Here is a 20915-nt window from a genome sequence, read left to right as displayed (position 1 = left end):
TAGTGCATTACGTAGACACAGGAAATGCCCAAAAGTTACCATATTTCATTCTTTTTTCTAATTTCACCTATTTTTTTTTTTTTTTTGCATAAATAATGTTTTGGGGTTCCATCATACATGTTATGTTAGAATGAAAAACACCATTACAAAGTACACCTGTTCTGAAAAAAAAAAGCCCTTACATGGCCCTGTAGATAGAAAACTGACAGTGCTAGAGCTCTTAGAAGGGGAGGAGGAAAAAAGATCTGCTGTATGTAAGTATAGAGATGTATTGTGTTCATGTATAGTATATAGATGTGCTGTATGTGTGTATAGAGATCTATAGTGTATATGTACAGTGTATAGATCTGCTGTATGTGTGTATAGAGATCTATTGTGTATATGTATAGTATAAAGATCTGTTATATGTGTGTGTATAAAGATGTTTAGTGTATATGTATAGTATATAGATCTGCTGTATGTGTGTATAGAGATGTATAGTGTATACTAGAAAATGTACCCGGCGCTGCTTGGGTATAAAGTGTCAGTGTGTTATTTAGATTTATTCTAAGGTGCCCAGGAGGCCAATCTATGTCCTTGTTTTTTTGTTTAAGGGGAAATCGCCAGTAGCCCTATATGCCTCTATATACCCGACAGTTCTGCACTGTTTATGTAAATTGTAGCTTATGCACATTAGAAATAAACTAAAAAACTTCAAACATCCATCCTGTATACCTGTAGTGTATAGTTGAGAGGGTCTTGTATACCTGTAGTGTGTATTTGGGGGGGGGCTGTATACCTGTAGTGTATAGTTGAGGGAGGTCCTGTATATCAGTAGTGTATAATTGGGGGGGGGGCTGTATACCTGTACTGTATAGTTTGGGAAGTACTGTATACCTGCAGTGTATAGCTGGTAGAGGTCCTGTATACCTGTACTGTATAGTTGGGGGGTGCTGTATACCTGTAATATATAGTTGGTGAAGGTGCTGTATACAGTACCTGTAATGTATAGTTGGTGGAGGTCTTCTATACCTGTAGTTAATAGTTTGAGGGTCCTGGATACCTGTAGTGTATAGTTTGGGGGTCCTGTATACCTGTAGTATAAAGTTGGTGGAGGTGCTGAATACCTGTAGTGTATAGTTGGTGGAGGTTCTGTATACCTGTAGTGTATAGTTTTGGGGTCCTGTATACCTGTAGTATATAGTTGATGGAGGTCCTGTATACCTGTAGTGTATAGTTTGGGATCCTTTAAACCTTTAGTATAGAGTTGGTGCGGGTGCTGTATACCTGTAGTATATAGTTGATGGAGGTCCTGTAAACCTGTAGTGCAAACTTTTGGGGTCCTGTATACCTGTAGTGTATAATGGGTGAAGGTCCTGTATACCTGTAGTGTATACTTTTTGGGTCTTGTATACCTGTACTGTTCTGTAGTATATAGTTGTATACCTGTAGTATAGAGTTGGTGGAGGTCCTGTTTACCTGTAGTGTATAGTTTTTGGGTCCTGTATACCTGTAGTATATAGTTGGTGGATTTCCTGTATACCTGTAGTATAGAGTTGGTGGGGGTGCTGTATACCTGTAGTATAAAAATGGTGGAAGTCCTGTATAACTGTAGTGTATAGTTTGGGGTCCTGTATACCTGTAGTATATAGTTGGTGGAGGTCCCTTGCACCTGTAGTGTATAGTTTTGGGGTCCTGTATACCTGTAGTGTCCTGTATACCTGCAGGGTCGTATTTACCATTAGGCACTCGTGGTCTGCCTAGGGCAGCACCTTGCATGGGGGCAGCACCAGGGAGCAGGGGGAAAAAACAACATTTATTTATTTTTCTAGTCTTGCACCTCCTGTTCAGACTTGCCAGAAAATCTAGTGTCTTTTCGAAAGAGGGGTCTGTAGTATTGGTCAGGTCTGGTATGGCAGTGTTATCCAGTCACAGTATGGCGGTATTGGTCAGGTCTGGTATGGTGGTGTTATCCAGCCACAGTATGGTGGTATTGGTCAGGTCTGGTATGGTATGGCGGTGTTATCCAGTCACAGTGTGGTGGTATTGGCAGGTCTGGTATGGCGGTGTTATCTAGTCACAGTATGGCGGTATTGGTAAGGTCTGGTGTGGTGGTGTTATCCAGTCACAGTATGGCGGTATTGGTCAGGTCTGGTGTGTTGGTGTTATCCAGTCACAGTGTGGCGGTATTGGTAAGGTCTGGTATGGCGGTGTTATCCAGTGACAGTATGGTGGTATTGGTCAGGTCTGGTATTGCAGTGTTATCCAGTCACAGTATGGCGGTATTGGTAAGGTCTGGTGTGTTGGTGTTATCCAGTCACAGTATGGCGGTATTGGTCAGGTCCGGTGTGTTGGTGATATCTAGTCACAGTATGGTGGTATTGGTCAGGTCTGGTATGGCGGTATTGGTCAGGTCTGATATGGTAGGGTAAATGTGACCTCTGGAGCTATTATCTACCAATCTATCATGATGCTAATTAGTGAGTGAAGATGGGGCATCCTCAGGTTTAGCGCCTAGGGCAGCAGCAGCTGGTAATACTGCCCTGTATACCTGTACTGTATAGATGGAGTAGGGGGTCCTGTATACATTTAGTGCCCTGTATATATGTACTGTGTAGATGGAGTAGGGGGTCTACCAGTTATTTCTCTGTGAGGCAGCTGCCCTAGCAACCACAGCTCCCTGTGAAATTGAAAGTAGTAATCCTATTGGTTGCTAAGGCTCCCAACTGCCGTTTACTGCTGGGCAGCTGCAGCTAATTATATCAACTGTGTGTGCAGTGTGAAGATTTTCCCATTCATTTCTATGGGGCGCTCTTCAGCATCCCCCTCCTCTCCTGTACATCTGGCGGGGACGGGCCCTTTGCTCTAACCTTACTGGGCACCCAATGTATCTTTCTGTCAAATTTGGGGTCAAACGGTTCAGGTGTTTGGAAGTCTATATGGGACATACGGACAGAAGGACGGACAGACAGACAGACTTTCATTTTTATGATATAGATGTACAGTGAATAGATCTGCTGTATGTGTGTATAGAGATGTATAGTGTATATGTGCAGTGTATAGATCTTCTATATGTGTGTATAGAGATCTATAGTGTATATGTACAGTGTATAGATCTTCTCTATGTGTGTATAGAGATCTATAGTATTTATGTACAGCACAGTGTATAGATCTGCTCTATGTGTGTGTGTATAGAGATGTATAGTATTTATGTACAGTGTATAGATCTTCTCTTTGTGTGTATAGAGATGTATAGTATTTATGTACAGTATATAGATCTTCTCTTTGTGTGTATAGAGATGTATAGTATTTATGTACAGTACAGTGTATAGATCTGCTCTATGTGTGTGTGTATAGAGATGTATAGTATTTATGTAGTGTATAGATCTTCTCTTTGTGTGTATAGAGATGTATAGTGTACATGTACAGTACAGTGTATAGATCTGCTCTATGTGTGTGTGTATAGAGATGTATAGTGTACATGTACAGTACTGTATATAGATCTGCTCTATGTGTGTGTGTATAGAGATGTATAGTATTTATGTACAGTATATAGATCTTCTCTTTGTGTGTATAGAGATGTATAGTATTTATGTACAGTACAGTGTATAGATCTGCTCTGTGTGTATAGAGATGTATAGTATTTATGTACAGTACAGTATATAGATCTGCTCTATGTGTGTGTGTATAGAGATGTATAGTATTTATGTACAGTATATAGATCTTCTCTTTGTGTGTATAGAGATGTATAGTATTTATATACAGTATATAGATCTTCTCTATGTGTGTATAGAGATGTATAGTATTTATGTACAGTGTATAGATCTTCTCTTTGTGTGTATAGAGATGTATAGTCTACATGTACAGTACAGTGTATAGATCTGCTGTATGTGGGTATAGACATGTATAGCGTATATGTACAGTATAGTATAATTTATATAGTGTCCATAATAGCAGTCCCATGCAGAGTCTGAGTGAAGCTGAGCCATTTTCTCTTCCTGTGATACACTGAATAAGATGCAGCGCTCCCGGAGGATCCTGTGCAGCCTGGAAAAGACATGACGGAGGGAGAATAAAGCGAGAGCACCGCGTGGCTTCATTGTGTTCACAGCAAGAAATAAATGTCTAACAAACGTGATTTATCTATAAGACCAGAAGAACAACTCACAAAGTCTACGAAACAACCCCTAATAGCCCAGGCCAAGGAGACCCCATTTCCCTACTGCCTTACAGTGCATTATTTATAAGGGTATCACTGGGGGGAAAATGCTGATTATTCTGTAAATACATAAAACTGGAATAATGGGGCAAAGTACCTAATATAAAATCTTTATCCATGTATAGAAAATCCACATATATATACACAGTATAAGGCTATGTTCACACTACGTAACAGTACGGCCGTTGTTGCCATTGGCAACAACGGCCATACTTTATGCAGTGTGGAACATTGCCTACATTTCTATGAGATCCTATGCGGCGCTGCAAATAACTGACATGTCAGTTTTCTGCGGCCGCAATTCAATGACTTGCGGCCGTAGGAAACCCTGTCAGTTCACACTATGAAGCAAGCGGCTCCGGCTGCTTGCTTCATTTTGTGCTGTGGGAGGTTCTGATGCAGGCGCACGCCGATGTGCCCGCATCAGAACCCTGTAGCCGGAAAGATCATCCGGCCGGTACTTAAGAACAGGACAAAATGATCCGGGCAGAGACCAGTCAGAGAACTGCCGGTCTCATACATAGTGTGAACATAGCCTAATAGTAGTTATATATATATATATATATATATATATATATATATATATATATATATATATATGCAGTATTATAGTAGTTATGTTCCTGTATATATATATATATATATATATATATATATATATATATATATATACATACATTATTATAATAGTTATATTCCTGTATATAGGAGCAGTATTATAGTAGTAATATTATTGTATATAAGAGCAGTATTATAGTAGTTATATCCCTGTATATAGGAGCTGTATTATAGTAGTTATATCCCTGTATATAGGGTGCAGTATTATAGTAGTTATATTCCTGTATATAGGAGCAGTATTATAGTAGTTATATCCCTGTATATAGGGGGCAGCATTATAGTAGTTATATTCCTGTATATAGGAGCAGTATTATAGTAGTTGTATTATTGTATATAGGAGCAGTATTAAAATAGTTATATTCTTGTATATAGGAACAGTATTATAGTAGTTATATTCCTATATATAGGAGCAGTATTATAGTAGTTATATTCCTGTATATAGAGAGCAGTATTATAGTAGTTATATCCCTGTATATAGGAGCAGTATTATAGTAGTTATATTCTTGTATATAGGAGCAGTATTATAGTAGTTATATTCTTGTATATAGGAGCAGTATTATAGTAGTTATATTCTTGTATATAGGAGCAGTATTATAGTAGTTATATTCTTATATATAGGAGCAGTATTATAGTAGTTATATTCTTGTATATAGGAGCAGTATTATAGTAGTTGTATTATTGTATATAGGAGCAGTATTATAGTAGTTATATTCCTGTATATAGGAGCAGTATTATAGTAGTAATATTATTGTATATAAGAGCAGTATTATAGTAGTTATATCCCTGTATATAGGAGCTGTATTATAGTAGTTATATCCCTGTATATAGGGTGCAGTATTATAGTAGTTATATTCCTGTATATAGGAGCAGTATTATAGTAGTTATATCCCTGTATATAGGGGGCAGCATTATAGTAGTTATATTCCTGTATATAGGAGCAGTATTATAGTAGTTGTATTATTGTATATAGGAGCAGTATTAAAATAGTTATATTCTTGTATATAGGAACAGTATTATAGTAGTTATATTCCTATATATAGGAGCAGTATTATAGTAGTTATATTCCTGTATATAGAGAGCAGTATTATAGTAGTTATATCCCTGTATATATGAGCAGTATTATAGTAGTTATATTCTTGTATATAGGAGCAGTATTATAGTAGTTATATTCCTGTATATAGGAGCAGTATTATAGTAGTTATATTCTTGTATATGGGAGCAGTATTATAGTAGTTATATTCTTGTATATGGGAGCAGTATTATAGTAGTTATATCCCTGTATATAGGGAGCAGTATTATAGTAGTTATATCCCTGTATATAGGGAGCAGTATTATAGCAGTTATATTCTTGTAGATAGGGGGCAGTATTATAGTATTTCTATAACTACTATAGTACCCTAACCCTATGTACAAGAATTGTTGTGTTAATTCAGACTGGCTGGTCTGGTTTCGTTTACTCTATATATCCGAATAGTCTCTTGTAATAACACCTGATGGCGATCTTCATCTGCTACTAAGGGGTTATCTTTTTTCAGACCCAAAAATACAAACACTATGAGGGTGATTTACGAATGGAATGCCAGAGGTGTACGCCAGGGAGAAGGTGCAGATTCACCCCTTCTCCTTGGGGTACGCCTCCCGTGTGCCCCGCTCGCCCGATGATCGGGCTGGCAGAGCTTGTGGGGGGGGGGGGGGGCGTAAAGAGGCGGGGAGGAGGCGTGGCCTCCAAATCATGACTCAAATCTACCCCTGCTGGAAGAAGGGGTAGATTTGTTACACCGGGCGCAGATTCAGGCGCCTGGCTGGCTGGATTCACTAAGAGACGTACGTTAATCCTGCGGTGAAAAAGGGGTCAGAGCTTAAATGCCCCCCTTAATGTCATGTTGATGTTGATGCCTTATGTGATCAATAAGTCTTTGGACTTCTTTCCGTGTTTTTCCTCTTTAGCTCCTGACGCAGTGGCATAGAACATCACAATATATTGGGCCAATCGCCTTTTCCTAGTCACATCCCGCCATAATTTTTCTCGTAGGTTGTATGGCTTCCTTTTTATATCTTGTATCCAGGTGAAGTGTATAGGCCAGGTTGTGCATTTGCATACATTGATTGGGTTTTGTTTTCCCTTTCCCCCATAAGAGAAGTCAGAGACCTCATTTTCTTTAATATTCTTGCAATCCTCTCACATTTTGCGCAAATCTCCCGTCAGTCACATGACTATATAATACGCAGCCTATAATGATCACTATAATATAAAGACTCTTCAGCCCGGCATTTGTTGTATCATCCACTTGTAACCCGGCCGCCCTGTGCCGCTGTCAGCCAGTCCCTCATATCCATGAAGTGCGCTGATCTATTACCTTAGGAGCTCATTCGCCTGTAACAAATCCATTATTTTATAATTATTGAATCGCCATGGAAACAGATCTATCACTCGACACACTTACTAAGAAAACGCCAGATACAAAGCGCCGGCTTTCTAAAGAGCTGCTATTGTCACCGGAGCCTTGCAGCTCGATAGGGACATATAAACAGTACAGAGGGGCAAGGCCTGGACCTCCACTGTCTATCAGCAGATCCCAAGGATGTCTATGTATGTAGCTTATTGTAGAGAAGGACAATGTGCTGTCGTCAGGATGTTTTTTTTAAATTATAGCCAATGAGAAATGATCAGTCTCTACTTATTCTTATAGATTTTTTTACTTTTATGGTACTTCATGCTGGGGTCTTTGTGCATCTTGAGCAAGATTTCCAAAATGGTGATGCTAAAAATCGTGAACCCCATCCCTAAGCTTGCCGGAATACAGAGGTATCCATCCTTACCTTTCATCTTGGCTCAAATATTTCAATAATTATGTAATGCTCTATTTGGAGGTGTTTATGCTATATGTGTCTATTTGCAGTGGCTTTGATAGAAATTGCAGCCAACTAACGATTTTCTAGCAGGTTAAATTATCATATTATATCCGTATTATATATCCTTATCTGCAATCAAAGAAAGGTGAGGATGGACACATCTGATATACTATTATGTTATGGTTAAAACTAGAGATGAGTGAATATTGAGGACACCTGGGTGGTTAAGTTGGATGCCTGGAAGGCTGCCAGGAAACAAGGATAGACTCCATGTTTTCTAGGACTCCTTAGGGCAGCATCAAACTTCTGCATATACTGGTCATCAAATGCCGCACCCTTGGACGGACCTGAGCGTGCTTGACATTTGCTTGTTTCTAGTTATAACTCTTGGAGGAACTACTGGGATTGGAAAAAATTCTGATCAATAAATAACATGTTTGATGCAATCCTAAAACAGAATAATGGCTGGCCTCTTTCTATGTGAGGTCAGCGGGTTTGTTGTGTTTTCCGTGACAGTGTAGCACTTTAGGGCTGGTACACAGCTTGCACAGGTGTAATATACCGTTATAAATTGAAGTTATTACAGGAATATAGAAATAAGTAAAAAAAAAATGATATATATATATATATCATTATATATATTATACAAAGAAATATAAATTTTGCAAATAAAATAATTAAAAAATAATGAATAACATATAATAAGTAATAAAAGCTAAATATAATAATAAAAGAAAATTTTAACATAGATGTTCAGTGCAATAAAACAGCAAATAATCTGGCGAGACAGCGGTCTTGTATTATTCTGCTTTTTTGTTAGAAGCCAGACAGTAATGTGTAGTAAGTGAACCCCATCATTATCTGTAAATGGCTGCTCTCAGATGTCAGGGAATAACATCCAGAACGGCCTCGAATCAAGCCTGGAAGCGAGAAAGATCAAAGTGACTGAACAAGCAGAGGTCACGACCAGGCAATAGTGAGAAAAATACATCAATAGGAAGAACGAGAGAGATCATGGAAGAACAATGTAATGTAATCAACCGAAATAGAACTACTCCAAGCCAAACCATCATGTCCTCCTCTCCCATCATCCTGTATCATCTATTGCATGTTGTTAAATAGAGATATCCATTGGTGTATAGTAATTGTGCTATGGAGCCTGGGAAGAGACGGGGAGAAGCTAAACATAGTTTTTCACACTTTCCCTTTTCCCCATGGAGGTGTGCATTTGTACAGTGTGATTTTTTTTTAATGGGAAATAATTATTATTTCTTGAAGTGCTAAGCTGCTGTTAAGGTTAGATTAGTATTGGCCAAACCTACCAATCTTATCAGGGATGGCCAGGTGTTTGGGAGATTCCCAATTCTTGCCCAAGTCTATATTTAAAGATGGATCCTATAGTTCTTGGGGAGATAACCTGCCATTAGATGATTCTGGCAGCTGCTTTCTCTTCCCATTAAGAATACTAACACATAGGTGCTAAGATTATGTCTCCTGCTCCTTGATGGAAGGATACCTCCTAAAACAAGCTGCCTGCAGTGTGATATGGTCCGTACAGCAGTGTGCACACTGGGCACAATACAAGTATCTTAAATGAGGAGTAATGTGGAGTTAATGCCTCTCTGTCTCTGATGTCTGTTGCTCTCTCCTTGCACTGTGAACCCTTCTTCCTTATTATTATGACTGGAAAGAATAGACAAATTCTACCAGCTAGAAGAGATAGCGGTGAAACCCATTAACATGGAAACTATTGCACAGTATGGGAGACATAGAGGATATCCTGCTCAACCTAACCTTGGCCCATCTTTTCCTCCTCTACCAGTAACCACATATTTTAACTACTGATAAGGGAACCTGACAGACCTTCAGGTTGGTCTGAACCCGAACACTTGTCATTTGACTGAACTTGGATGCAGTCCTAGAGCTGCCAGCAAGACATGGATACAGCCTACAGGCAGTAGGAGTCAAATGTTGAGCATTCAGGCTGAGACAAACCCGATTGTTCTGCAGGTGAGCTCATCAATAGTCTTATCCTCATGATATTTTGTGGCCAGCCCCCATCAAAGGTGGTTATTTGCACATTATTCTTGTTGTTAGCTGTCCATCCAGCTCCTCCCATGGTCCTTCTTGTCAATTCTGATATGAATCTTTTAGCAAATGTTTATTGAAATGCCTTGCCTGTCTATAGTTGGGTCTGTGACCTTTCAGATGCTTATTGGTTACAATTATGTGCATAGGTGACAGTTATCTTATGTATATGGCCGAGCCACATTATCCAAAATCTGCCAGGAACCAAAACTACTGTAATGATTAGAGAGGAGCACAACTGGAGCAACTCGAGTCTGATCGTTCAGCATTTGAATACCAGTGACCGAAGAATTTAGATGCAGCCCTAGGGAGTCTGGGAAGGCATAGATTGAGCTAATGGCCTATGGCTGTCTCCATGTTTTCCAGGACTCCCTGGTGCTGCATCCAACTTCTTCAGCCATCGGTAATGAAATGCTGAACAATCGGACTTGATCCAGCTCCAGTTGCGCTCATCTCTACTAGTGATCAAAATACTCAAAAATGATACAATGGAATAAAAAAAATTGGTGCAGAACACAGGTTCATGCGCCTATCGCCATAACTTTACTGAATAACAAAGTCGGTGGTGAGATCCTCACTCAGGAATCCTCCATGGCAGCGGAGACTCCTAATGCAGAATTATTGAGCAATCTGTCTTCACCGCCATTAAGCAGATCAACACTTAGAAAAACACGAAGAAGAGTCCTACAGGGAAGGAATTACAAAGCCTATCGCCCCCATCTCCCGCCTTACACGCCGCGCGCACATCTCATAATTAAGCCATTTATAATTACATTTCACCTCCAAGTTTCGGTTGCCGCTCTGTTTGTAAGTAAACAGCCCGAGGGCTCCTCTGGCAGCAGCCAGCCCTCCCAGGAGACACAGCGCCTTTGTTTTTCATTGTTTTCTTTTCCCTTTTGGGTTAATTGTGATTATTACTTTGTTTAGCACTACATACCGGCCGGGCGTTCTATCCCAGTGACTGCGCTCCATACAGAGATTAGGGAGACGAGCTGCGCAAATGGTGGGTGGAGAGGGTGGTGAATTACATAATGTTACTCTCCAAGGTGGTGAATTACATGATGTTACTCTCCAAGGTGCTCAGGTACATGATGCTACTTTCCAAGGTGCTGAATTACATGATGTTACTCTCCAAGGTGCTCAGGTACATGATGTTACTCTACAAGGTGGTGAATTACATGATGTTACTCTCCAAGGTGGGGAATTACATGATGTTACTCTCCAAGGTGCTGAATTACATGGTTACTCTCCAAGGTGGGGAATTACATGATGTTACTCTCCAAGGTGCTCAGGTACATGATGCTACTTTCCAAGGTGGTGAATTACATGATGTTACTCTCCAAGGTGCTGAATTACATGATGTTACTCTACAAGGTGCTGAATTACATGATGTTACTCTACAAGGTGCTGAATTACATGATGTTACTCTACAAGGTGCTGAATTACATGGTTACTCTCCAAGGTGGTGTATCACATGATGTTACTCTCCAAGGTGCTGAATTACATGATGTTACTCTCCAAGGTGGTGAATCACATGATGTTACTCTCCAAGGTGCTGAATTACATGATGTTACTTTCCAAGGTGCTGAATTACATGATGTTACTCACCAAGGTGCTGAATTACATGATGTTACTCTCCAAGGTGGGGAATTACATGATGTTACTCTCCAAGGTGGGGAATTACATGATGTTACTCTCCAAGGTGCTGAATTACATGGTTACTCTCCAAGGTGGTGTATCACATGATGTTACTCTCCAAGGTGGTGAATTACATGATGTTACTCTCCAAGGTGCTGAATTACATGATGTTACTCTCCAAGGTGCTAAATTACATAGTTTCTCTTCAAGGTGCTGAATTACATGATGTTACTCTCCAAGGTGCTGAATTACAAGATGTTACTCTCCAAGGTGCTGAATTACATGGTTACTCTCCAAGGTGCTGAATTGCATGATGTTACTCTATAAGGTGCTGAATTACATGATGTTACTCTCCAAGGTGGGGAATTACATGATGTTACTCTCCAAGGTGGGGAATTACATGATGTTACTCTCCAAGGTGGGGAATTACATGGTGTTACTCTCCAAGGTGGGGAATTACATGATGTTACTCTCCAAGGTGGGGAATTACATGGTGTTACTCTACAAGGTGCTGAATTACATGATGTTACTCTACAAGGCACAGAACGGAAGCCAACACTAGAGGTGGCAATGTATCCTCCCTTTTAACTCTTCCAATGCTGCAGGTATAGACGATGCATGCACAGCCCCTCTTGCTGTTTGGGGGAGAGGACCACGTACATTTTCTTACTTTGCTTTTTGAGCCTCTACTTTTGCCCCTGTTGACAAAATTATTACTTTGGTACATGATGTTTGATGGATTTAGAGTAAGACTTTCCCAAAGTTTAATCAACCTTTTGACAAGTTGAAAAAAATTAATGCGTCTAAAAATCCACAACCGTTAAACCACACCCCTTTTCAGGAGACACACCCATTTTAAATTGGCTTTCCAGTATAACAAAAAAACACAGCTACTTTCTTGGAAAACAGTGTCACCCTTGCTCTTAGGTTGTGTGCAGTGTTACAATGTAGCTCCATTCACTTCAGTGTAGCTGAGCTGCAAAACCCAGACCCAATGTGAGAGCATGAGTGGTGCTGTTTTTGGAAAAAAGTGATTAATTTCATCCAGTAAATCAGCTTAATGAACAGAGCAAGTAATATCACTAATCTAATGCAGCCAATCAGATTATACATCAGTGATGGGACTGGTGACATGGCGGTGCCCACATGGCACTATCCATTTTAGGAAAACATAGCTGAGCTGGAGGGATCACTTGTGCATCTGGATACTGTTATCTCCTTGGTGTAACATGATGACACTTTACATGTCCCGACCTCCATGGTAATAAATAAATCTTTGGATGCTGTATTTCTGTTTATGCTGCCTGACTACATGAAGTCTGCCCCTAGTGGTAAAAGTAGATGTTACATTAATAAAAGAATAATAGAGAAGAAGAGAAACTGATTGCCCTTGTTTAAATCTGTGAGCGCTGCACATGGGAGGGGGAGTTATCAGTCACTGATTTGTGTTCTCTTGGATTCTTTCTTGTACGAGTCTCAAGTGGTTCCAGATCCTATCTGTGATGTGAACAATTACACATTTTACAACTTCTCTTTGGTTCTTTGATTGTTTCTATAATATCAGATAAATATTCAGAAACAACATGATAAATAATGTAATGTATGTGCACAGCAGAATAGTGAGCGCAGCTCTGGAGTATAATACAGGATGTAACTCAGGATCAGTAATGTAATGTATGTACACAGTGACCCCACCAGCAGAATAGTGAGTGCAGCTCTGGAGTATAATACAGGATGTAACTCTATACAGGATCAGTAATGTAATGTATGTACACAGAGACCTCACCAGCAGAATAGTGAGTGCAGCTCCGGGGTATAATACAGGATGTAACTCATGATCAGTAAAGGATCAGTAATGTGATGTATGTACACAGTGACCCCACCAGCAGAATAGTGAGTGCAGCTCTGGGGTATAAAACAGGATGTAACTCAGGATCAGCAATGTAATGTATGTACACAGTCACCCCACCAGCAGAATAGTGAGTGCAGCTCAGGAGAAAAATAAAGGTGGTAAATAAATATTCTCTGTGAATTCTTAGGGCAATGCTAAGCAGAGCTGATCCAGGGATCCGAGAACACAACTGGAACAAATCACCTGATAGGAAGAGACTTGTATGCAGTTATGTTCTAATCCCCTACATAACCCAATCCTGGAATGACTGTGAACACTGTGTTTTGTCTGGTGCCCCCTGGTGTCTGGCATTGGCCTTGCACCTGGAGTGACATTGTATCTGACAGGAGATATTGTGCACGGTCAGCAGCGTTGAATGTTAATTCCTGCATTGAGATGAACCGGCACTAGACCGGAGCGGCTGGGAGAACGGTTTCCTCTCATTCCAGGCGAGATGTCAGGGGAGACGTTCCCAGGATGCTGACAGCTGAGCTCCTCACGTCTGACTTTGATCATATCTGAGGGGAGCTGACAGGGAAGGCAGCGTCCTCCTGAGAACAGCATGGAAAGTAGCAGTCAGACAGCTGCCATATTCACTCCCTCAGATCCAGGACTGCAGGAACTCAGAGAAGATGAAGATGCAACATGGCTACAAGATGGAAGAACCAATTCCTTCATCTGCTTATTTGCTCCCCCATCCCAAACACCTTAAGTATTCCTCATGTAATGGGGGCTGAATATTGCAGATGTGCCCACCCTTACCCTTCCGTGAATTTAGTTAAAGTATAATGAGGATCACCTTCTCTACATCTCCGAGGCCTGGATTATCTCGGGGCTGGTAACATAACATTTACTTCCTTTCCCTTAATTCTTTGGTCAATCACAGCACAGCACTTACTCTTCTCTGCTATACCATGACATAGCACATAGACTAAACAGTCAGGCACTGTGCTGGGGGTGATTTACACAGTACATTACTATAGATGGCATGTAGAGGGAGAAGGGGTTATTGATGCACTGGGTTTGCAAGGTGATGTATGAGTAAAAATTAAGGAACCAGGAAGGAAAGGGTTACATTCAGCACTAAGCTGCTATTCTTACTGCTGCTAAGAGATTGGGGAGGGGGGTATGGGGGATATATAGAGATAAGCGAACCGGGTTCGGGTTCGAGTCGATCCGAACCCGAACGATCGGCATTTGATTATCGGGGGCTGCTGAACATGGATAAAGCTCTAAGGTTGTCTGGAAAACATGGATACAGCCAATGACTATATCCATGTTTTCCACATACTGTAGCCTTAGGGCTTTATCCAAGTTCAGCAGCCACCGCTAATCAAATGCCGAAAATTCGGGTTCGGATCGACTCGAGCATGCTCCAGGTTCGCTCATCTCTAGGGATATACAGTTATAGGTACACTGGTAATTACACAAAGCAAAGCTGACCTGGGCTTTATGGGCTGTAAGAAATGAGAGGAAATCCATGATTCACCTTTGAGGAACAGTGTGGATCATCTTCAGCAGGCCGACTGGCTCTGTTTGCAGGTTCATAGCCCAGACTCTTTTTGGTTTTCTATTTTTTCCCATGCACATAGTACATGCTAAGCCTGACCCCTATTTCTTGTTACTAGAGTCCGATTTCTCCTAACAACAGAGAATGGGCAGCAGAGGGGAGCATGTTAACAAAACCCTCAATAGGCTGCAATTCACAAAATTCACATCCCAACCTCTAAGTTACTAAAGTCAGATATATAGAATAAACAGGTCCAGAAGGAGCATCAATAAACAGGCCCAGAAAGAGCAGGAAAAGTCCTGTTTCTCCTTTAAGCCGGTCTTCTTATTTCACATGTTCCGGGTTACGTGGAGCTATGAGGAAGGAAACGTCCATTAATCGATGGGGGAATCCAATTAGTTCCAGCATCTCTAATTACAGCTACAACGAAGCAGCCTGTCTCATAGGAAACACTCCTTAAAGGGGCAATTAAAGGGTCATAAAATTGCTATTTTTTTTAGTTGCACCCACGTCACACCCCTTTCCAATAGGCGAAACAGTGACTATGATATTGGCTCATATGCTATATAGTGGATGGACACTATATGACTACAATGTACATAGCGGTTGGAAGACTATATGGAGTGCCCTATTGCCGAGGCAGTGACTATAGGGGGTGTAGGGGTTACATTCTCACCTCCTCCTATAGCTAGAAAATATACATTATATATCAGGTGAATGGTAGTTACAATTTTTGCACAGGATCCGCTCTGATAACAGTGGAGCATCACTATGTTACTGACCCCCAATCACCGCATCATCACCCCCATCATCCATACACATTCGGGGTCATTCTGCTGAACCAACAAGCGGAGAATCAATTTTTCCACAAATTCCCTCATTCTCAGATCACGACCTTGTCTGATTTTTTTTTTCCAATTAAAGCCTCTATACTGAAGGGATAAGCGCCATTGATTGGCTGAAATCCTTCACGGCTGCGGACCCCGAGCGTTCATATATAATGTATACACAATGGTAACGCTGTCACGGCAGCGATTATGTCAAGGACAAGCGGCAGATGTTATATACATAATGGAGGAGGTCTGTAACTCACACATTAAATGACCTGGCCCTCGCAGCTCCTGGGGACCGCAGAGACGCTGCTTGGAGGAACGTATGCACTTTTATTGATTACTCCTGCATCCCATGGAAGGGGAGTGAGCGTATTGAATCATGAACACCTCCATCCATATTGTTTCACTGAACTTACAAGCACTGAATCACACAGGAGACGACATGCAGACATGATAAATTCATGTTTTCAGGTTAATGCATGCAAATCCTTAGTGTGTGGAGTGACAGTGGCACCAAGTGGAGGATGTTGGCATTGCATCATGTTAAGACTAATCCAGTGATCTGCAACCTGCAACCTTACACTTATTGCAAAACTACTTCTCCCATCATGGTTTGACAATCTTTGCTATGTCATAGCAGGATAACGTGGTACAATATGCATCCATTTGTGGCTCTCCAGCTATTACAAAGCTACAACTCCCATCATCTCCTGACAGTCTTTGGTATATCATAGTGAGAACAATGGAAAAAGTGTAACAATGTGCAAAGTTACAACACCCATCATGTACTGAAAGCCTTCGATGTGTCATAGTGAGATAAAGTAGAACAATGAGAAAAACTACAACTCCCATGATGCCTTTACAGGTTTCAGTATCTTGGTGAGATAACGTAGCCCAATGTTCCTTGATCTCTGGCCTTCCAGCTGTTGCAAAACAACAACTCCCATCATGCCCTGAGATCCTGTTGCTGTGAATAGATGCTGAGAGATGGAGTTTTGCAACAGCTGAAAAGTGATCATTTGGAGATCTCTACTGCAATGCATACCCATGAGTGTTACTGAGGCTAAAGGTCAGGGGTGCAGATATAGGAGGTGTAAAGGTTGTAAGGTTGTAGCTGTATCCTGTGTCTGACCCCTTAGGAGCACATGGTAGCTGGTCGGGGGTGGTTGGTGTAAGATCTTGTTTTGATCTTGCCCAGAGAGAGCTGCAACCTATGTTTTTCTATCTTTTGCAAAACTACAACTCCCATCATGCCCTGGCAGCCTGAGGATTTTGCGTTGATGCTCAAAGCTTTGGGTTAAAAGTTTCTTGTACAATTTAGCAATTTGAATAATGAGAAGCTCAAGACATTTAGCTTATACAGTTGTTGTTGAACATTGAAACAACAGCCATGATTAATACGAAAATATACATAACATTGCCGCCTATGGAATCCTGGCCGGAGGGTATACACATAGTACATATATACATACACATGGTATACACTCCGTCCGGGATCCCTACTGAGAAACTGACATGTCGCTATTCACTGAATAGTGGCCGCAAAAATCCCTGTCAGTGCACACTATGGAGAGAGCGGCTCCAGCCGCATGCTCCATAGTGTGCAGTGGGGAGTTCTGATGCGGGCACGCGCGGATGTGCCCGCATCAGAACCCTCTGGCCCTAAAGATCATCCGGCCGGTACTGCAGTACTGTCCAGGAGGATCTTTTCTGAGACCGGCCGTTCCGTGACCCGGCCGGGTCACGGAGCGGCCGGTCTCTTACAAGGTCTGAACATGGCCAGAGGCCATATTCACTTGGCGTAAGACACCGATGGCCGGTGTCAGATAAGATCATCCTGGCTGGTACTGCATTACCAGCCGGATGATCTTCACTTCTGCTGAATTTGGATGCCGGCACACCCGAATTCCCCTCTGCACACAAGGGAGTGTGTGGCCGTAGCCGCCTGCTCCATTGTGTGCACTGACAAGTTCTCTGCAGCAGCTAATCAATAAATAGCAGACGCAGAAAACTGACATGTCAGTTTTTTGCATGGCCGCTAGCTATACCGGATGGAGTGTATACTATGTGTATGTATATATGTACTATGTGTACACACTCCAGCCGGGATTCCCTCTAGCTGCAGCACAATGTACAGTAAGTGAAGTATTAATCACGGCCGTGATTAATACTTTACTTACGTTGTGTGAACATAGCCTTACTCTAATGTGCATACTACTTACAGACATGAGTACAAGGTTATATCACCTTTGTAGGTATTAGGTCTCTCATGGATTTCTTTAGGGTGCAAAAGTGTGAAAACCTTTTAGTATCCCTCATGTCATGACTACATAATATGCTGTTGGATACTTTACGCATCTCATTGGATGGTATTCTAGACTCTAGTCAACCTCTACTCCAACCTGTTACCATCCAGCTGTTGCAAAACTACAATTCCCACAATTCCTGGACAACCAAAGCCTTGGCTTTGCTTGTCCAGGGATGATGGTAATTGTAGTTTTGCAATAGCTGAAGGCGCACAAGTTGGACACCCCTTCTCTAGTCACATCCAAAGCTGCATTCAACTTTTTCTGGTTACAAATTGTTACATATTTGATGGATGTTTACTTATACTGTTAATGTTAAAGGGGTTATCCAGTGCTACAAAAACATGGCCACTTTCCCCCTACTGTTGTCCCCAGATTGGGTGGGGTTTTGAAACTCAGTTCCATTGAGGTAAATGGAGATTAATTGCAAACTGCACCTGAACTGGAGATAACAGTAGGGGGAAAAGTGGCCATGTTTTTGTAGCGCTGGATAACCCCTTTAAGGCTGGGTTCACACTACGTATATTTCAGTCAGTATTGTGGTCCTCATATTGCAACCAAAACCAGGAGTGGATTAAAAACACAGAAAGGATCTCTCCACACAATGTTGAAATTGAGTGGATGGCCGCCATATAACAGTAAATAACGGCCATTATTTCAATATAACAGCCATTGTTTTAAAATAACAGCAAATATTTGCCATTAAATGGCGGCCATCCATTCAATTTCAACATTGTGTGAACATAGCCTTTCTGTGTTTTCAATCCACTCCTGGTTTTGGTTGCAATATGAGGACCACAATACTGACTGAAATATACGTAGTGTGAACCCAGCCTAAGGCAGCTGTAGTTCGCATCACTTGCAGTACCACTTTTCACCAGAGGACATTAATGTCATTAGACATCCATGCAACAGCGCCACCATCTATATAGTGACATGTAACCATATTACTTCCACTACTTGTTGCTTCCATCCTCATTCACTGTACACCTGACCTACTATATGATGTGAGGGTCATATTAAACTATGGCAGCCAATAGGTTGTGTCACATACTGTACAGTGGCAATGAATTGGATTTTGCACAGATTCAGGTGATTGTACAAATTAATTGTAGTTGGAGCTTATTTCCTGACACAAAGTGCCAAATCTACTGCACAGATAATGAAGTTTACAGCTTCCTGCATTTGTTACATTGAACTGAGTAATAAATCAGTATACAGTAAGCACTGAAGCTCCCCCTAATGGTGGCTGTGGGTAGAAGAAGCGTTATTATTATGTATACAGTGGAATTAAACCTCCGTACAAGAAACTATATATCTGAACTGTGTAAAGAATGAATAGATATAAAATTCTACATATAAAGACAATACAAGAGAGAAAAAAAGACATGCTTGTATAACAAACTAATTTTCAACCACAGCGCTGCCTAGTGGACAAATTCATGTAAAAGGTAAAGATATTAAAGGGGTTGTTCACCAAAAAACACTTCTTCCAAATCAAATGGTGCCAAAAAAATGCCAGAGATTTGTAATTTACTTTTGTTAAAAAATCTCCAGTCTTCCAGTACTTATCATCGTCTGTATGTCCTGCAAGAAGTGGTGGATTCTTTCCAGTCTGACACAGTGCTCTCTGCTGCCACCTCTGTCCATGTCAGGAACTGACCAGAGCAGCAGCAAATCCCTATAGAAAACCTCTCCTGCTCTAAACAGTTCCTGATATGGACAGAGGTGGCATCAGAGAGCACTGTGTCTGGAGAGAGTACACCACTTCCTGCAGGACATAAAGCAGCTGATAAGTACTGGAAGACTAAAGATTTTTTTACTAAAGTTAAATTTCAACTCTGTATAATTTTTTGTCACCAGTTGATTTCAAAGAAAAATATTTTTGGTGAACAACCCCTTTAAGTGAAATTTTCCTTCAAAAGAACTGATCTCTCACACATCTAAATACCTTCCTATTAATGTCCTATGGTTCTCACTATTCAGGTAGGATAAAAGAATTAAGCTGTTAAATACAGTGAGACGCCATTATACGGCCCCAGTAGGTACAGAGATAAAACTGCGCTTTTATTTCTCCGCATTAAACACAGGGATTTACAGTCAGCGCTGCCTGAAAAAGATTAATAACAGCGCTCTCCTCCTTACACATCATTTACACTATTTAGAAACACTCGTCGCACATTACTAATCTATAACATATAATTCACACACAAATTAACACAGCAGCCGGAGGCAGCCCTAATGAACCTCACAGACAGGGAACATGTAACAAGGGCAAGAGCAAGAACATTACATGAAGTGGTCTCTGAGAGCGGAAATATTCTTACCGATAATATCAATATTATATCTGATTGTTCATAGGGAGAGAGCAAAGGTTATTAGTACAAGTGCAAGAGAGTAATGAGGACTGTAATACTAAGTACTGTACTAGTAGAAGGATATGACTACTCTAATACTGCTCCTATATACAGGAATATAACTACTATAATACTGCTCCTATATACAGGAATATAACTACTATAATACTGCTCCTATATACAGGAATATAACTACTATAATACTGCTCCTATATACAGGAATATAACTACTATAATACTGCTCCTATATACAGGAATATAACTACTATAATACTGCTCCCTATATACAGGAATATAACTACTATAATACTGCTCCTATATACAAGAATATAACTACTATAATACTGCTCCCTATATACAGGAATATAACTACTATAATACTGCTCCTATATACAGGAATATAACTACTATAATACTGCTCCCTATATACAGGAATATAACTACTATAATACTGCTCCTATATACAAGAATATAACTACTATAATACTATTCCCTATATACAGGAATATAACTACTATAATACTGCTCCTATATACAGGAATATAACTACTATAATACTGCTCCTATATACAAGAATATAACTACTATAATACTGCTCCTATATACAGGGATATAACTACTAT

This window comes from Dendropsophus ebraccatus, chromosome 11 (genome assembly GCF_027789765.1).
Source record: "Dendropsophus ebraccatus isolate aDenEbr1 chromosome 11, aDenEbr1.pat, whole genome shotgun sequence".
Classification (NCBI taxonomy): Eukaryota; Metazoa; Chordata; class Amphibia; order Anura; family Hylidae; genus Dendropsophus; species Dendropsophus ebraccatus.
The sequence above is the reverse complement of the archived record's forward strand: the minus strand, read 5'-3'. Positions refer to the sequence as shown.